Source organism: Nomascus leucogenys, chromosome 2 (genome assembly GCF_006542625.1).
Source record: "Nomascus leucogenys isolate Asia chromosome 2, Asia_NLE_v1, whole genome shotgun sequence".
Classification (NCBI taxonomy): Eukaryota; Metazoa; Chordata; class Mammalia; order Primates; family Hylobatidae; genus Nomascus; species Nomascus leucogenys.
This window is the reverse complement of record NC_044382.1, coordinates 113148494-113152783: the sequence shown is the minus strand read 5'-3', so window position 1 is coordinate 113152783 and position 4290 is coordinate 113148494. Positions and strand designations below refer to the sequence as shown.

The 4290-nt window shown below is 38.1% G+C and overlaps 1 pseudogene; it reads right to left on the bottom strand.

Annotated features, from left to right (window-relative positions):
- Positions 1 to 631: 631 nt before the first annotated feature.
- On the bottom strand, positions 632 to 1192 carry LOC100606280 (annotated as a pseudogene).
- Between the last annotated feature and the right edge of the window lie 3098 nt (positions 1193 to 4290).

The window sequence follows — 4290 nt, the reverse complement described above, 5'->3', positions numbered from 1 at the left end:
CATGGCAGAATGTAAAGGGAGAGGAGGTACATCACATAGTGAAAGCAGGAACAAGAGAGAGAGGGAGGAGGTGCCACACACTTTTCTTTTTCAAATACATTAGATTTTAATATTTAATATCTAATGCTATTGCTTTTGGATGTATTTTCCCTGAACCAAGAATTCAATGCTAATTGCATAAAAAGATACACATATGAAAAGTAGTTCTCCATTTTCCTAGGAAAAAATCCAAGCATAATTTCTAGAATAGTCAAGTTTCTTGTTTTAATTGTAATTAAAGTCTTGATCATCTCATTTATTAACTATGTGACTTACATATTTAAATTAAAGAAATGTTGTTAAACAACTGTTGCAATTTATAAATGTAAGATGCCATTATTCAGTAAATAGACTCCTCCACGAGTGGATGTGTTCCTTCTCCCACCAAATATTGAAGCAGCACTATACATTAGTTTAATTTTATTAGTAGATGATACACTGCTGCAAATGCTAATTCTCTTGTCCATCCCCATGTTGATTTTGTGTGTACCTGTAAGTTGTTCAGAATGCATCAACAATGTCTTTAACAATCAACATTAAGATGAGCTAGGCTTGGGCTTTCGATGAAGATTGACCAATGGTTTCGATGAAGTCAGACCATCACTCTCTGAATCAAGTGATCTGACCTATCCCTGGTAGCAAGAACTCCTCGAACCCCCTTTTCAAATGCTGCTGCCACATTTGTGGCATCTTTTGCACTTGTTTCAAATTAAGGATAGTCGCTGCCGTCCCTGCACCGGGCTTGGGCTTCTTCTGCAGACACCTGCTGTTTGCTGTCAGTCTTGTTACCCAAAATCACAAAAGGAAAGCTTTTGGGTTCTTTCACATCAGAGAAATATATGAATTGTTTCTTCCAGTTACTTAAGTTCTGGAAGCTTTGGAATTGTCAACACTAAAAGTAAGCAGGCAGCAGTCAGAACCTCTGTAAAATGGCATCCTCAGGCTTCAGAATCGCTCCTGACCTGCTGTGTCCCAATTCTACTTGGTACCAAAATGTCCATCCACTTCCAAATATTTACTTAAAAATTCCACACCTATTGTATGAAAGAGCTGGATATCAAACTTATTAATTATATATCTGTGCATAAGATAACTTCCCAACTCCACCATCTCCAAAGAGAATTATTTTAAAAAGTGATGATTTTCCTGCCATTGTTAAGTGCTTTGGCTTCAGAACTCTTAATTGTTCAATTCAATCATCATTATCTCCTAGTGTTGTTGAGAAGATTCACTCAAATGACAGGGAGAAAGTATTTCATCACAATGCCATCTCATTATAGGAGTGCAAGAAATTTCTCATGGCCATGCAGAGCTCTGGGCTGGCTCATCTGTGCAATGAGAACAGAGACAGGGTTGGGACCTGCATGGCAGAAGGCGGAAGTGGTGGAGATGCCAGGCTCTGACTCTGGCGGCTGCCATCAGGTGCAGAGGATATAACATGGCCCCTGGCTTGGATGGGCTGCCACACACTTTTAAACAACAAGATCTTGCAAGAACTTACGAACAATGGGGAAGAGAGTCCCAGGGGGATGATGCTAAACCATTCATAAGAAACCCACCCCCATGAGCTAATCACCTCCTACCAGGCCCACTTCCAACACTGGGGATTACAATTTAACACAAGATTTGGGCAGGGACACATATCCAAACTATATAACCTACTATGGGTATATTAATTATAATAAAAATAAACTACATCCTTGGATAAAGAAAATGGAAGAAGTTATATTATGAAAAATAATTCAACATCTTTTTGAAAACCAGAATTTGAATAGAAAATTGATACAGTATAGCTAATTTTTCGAACAAGAGTGTCAAGTGAAAGGACTAACAATGAAGAACTCTCATAAAAAACTTGCTAATTACTTCCATAGAATTCTGCATCTTGGATTTTGCTGGTGGGTTCTAGAATGGAAAACATGAACTTTCCTTCCTTCCTTCCTTCCTTCCTTCCTTCCTTCCTTCCTTCCTTCCTTCCTTCCTTTCTTCCTTCCTTTCTTTCTTTCTTCTCTTTCTTTCTTTCTCTTTCTTTCTTTTTTTCTTCTGAGACAGAGTCTCAATGTTGCCCAGGCTGGAGTGCAGTGGCATGATCTCAGCTCACTGCAACCTCTGCCCCCCTGAGTTCAAGTGATTCTCCTGCCTCAGCCTCCTGAGTAGCTGGGATTACAGGCATGTGATGCCATGCCTGGCTAATTTTGTATTTTTAGTAGAGATGGAGTTTCACCGTGTTGGCCAGGGTGGTCTTGAATTCCTGACCTCGTGATTCCCCCACCTTGGCCTCCCAAAGTGCTCGGATTACAGGAATGAGCCACCATGCCCTGCCACAAAAACTTATTTTCAAATTTATATAGAGTACAGTTGGCCTCCTCTCCTCCCTCACAATTCTCCCAAAATAAAACTCAGAATACAGTGGTCAGGAACCTAAAACCTAGGCAAAAAGAAAAAAAAAAAAAACAAGTTTATTCTCTAATGAGACAGTGGAATCCTGGGATTACCTCTTACAAAGGAAGATGATAATCATTTATGGAACTGGAAACCAGGTGAGAAGGGGTCATAGAAACAATTGCTTGCCTACATATAGCCTATCACTTTGCAAGCCTATTCCATAGGGCCTGTAGGACAGGGGTACCCAGTAGTGCTTTCTGGTAAATACTTTAAAGTATTGTCATTTGGAGAAATAAAGGGCTCAAGAGAGAAGATAAAAGAGAAAAAGATACCCACTTACTGAAATTTGGATAACTAGCTGCCTTAACGTCCTGAAATCAAACAGCATGGTCAACAAGGCCCATACACACTTATATTGCCCTAACTCCAAATCAGATCAGTTAGTATCTCATTAATCCTATGATGAAAGCTCCCAACATAAGACAACATTAATGTTATTATTACTATTAGAAAGTGTGAGGTCTTCTACTCTGACCCTACCTAAACTTGTTTATTTCAATGAGCAATTTTATTAATTTGCACTATATATACTTTGACTCTCTATTGTTCCCTGCATATTCTTTTAAAACGTTTTATTTTTAATTTTTGTTACACAGTAGATGTGTATATTTATGGAGTACATGAAATATTTTGATATAGGCATGTAATGCATAATAATAATGTCATGAAAATGGGCTATCCATTCCCCTCAAGCGTTTATCCTTTGTGTTACAAACAATCCAATCATACTCTTCTCGTTATTTTTAAATGTACAGTTAAATTATTACTGACTATGGTAACCTTGTTGTGCTATCAAATACTAGATCTTATTCTTTCTTTCTATTTTATTGTACCCATTAACCATCCCCATCTCCCCAACAGCCCCCTGCTGCCCTTCTCAGCTTCTGAAAATCATTCTTACACTCTCTATGTCCATGATTTCAGTTATTTTGATTTTTAGATCCCACAAGTAAGTGAGAATGTATGATGTTATGCCTAGCTTGTTTCACTTAAAATCACTACCTCCAGTTTCATCCATGTTGTTGCAAGTGACTGAATCTCATTCTTTCTTATAGCTGAACAGTATTCCGTTGTGAATATGTACCACTTTTCTTTATCCACTCATCTGTCGATGGATACTTAGGTTGCTTCCAAGTTTTGACTATTATAAACAGTGCTGCAACAAACATGGGAGTACAGATATCTCTTCGATATACTGATTTCCTTCCTTTTGGTTATATGCCGAGCAGTGGGATTGCTGGATCACATGGTAGCTCAATTTTTAGGTTTTTGAGGAACCTCCAAACTGTTCTCCATAGTGGTTATGCTAATTTACATTCCCACCAGCAGTATACGAGGATTCCCTTTTCTCCAAATCCTCACCAGCATTTGTTATTGCCTGTCTTTCGGGTATGACCCATTTTAGCTGGGCTGAGATGATACCTCACTGTAGGCTTTTATTTGCATTTCTCTGATGAACAATGATGTTGAGCACCTTTTTGTATGTCTGCCATTTCTATGTCTTCTTTCGAATGTCTATTCAAATCTTTTGCCCATTTATAAATCAGGTAATTTTTTTTTCTATAGAGTTAAGCTCCTTTTATTTTATCATTATTACTCCCTTGTCAAATGAGTACTTTGCAAATATTTTCTCCCATTCCATGGATTGTCTCTTCAATTTGTTGATTGTTTCCTTTGCTGTTCGAAGCTTTTTAACTTGATGTGATCCCATTTCTCCATCTTTGCTTTGGTTGCCTGTTCTTGTGAAATACTACTCAGAAAATTTTTCTCTAGATCAATATCTTGGAGAGTTTTCCCAGTGCTTCT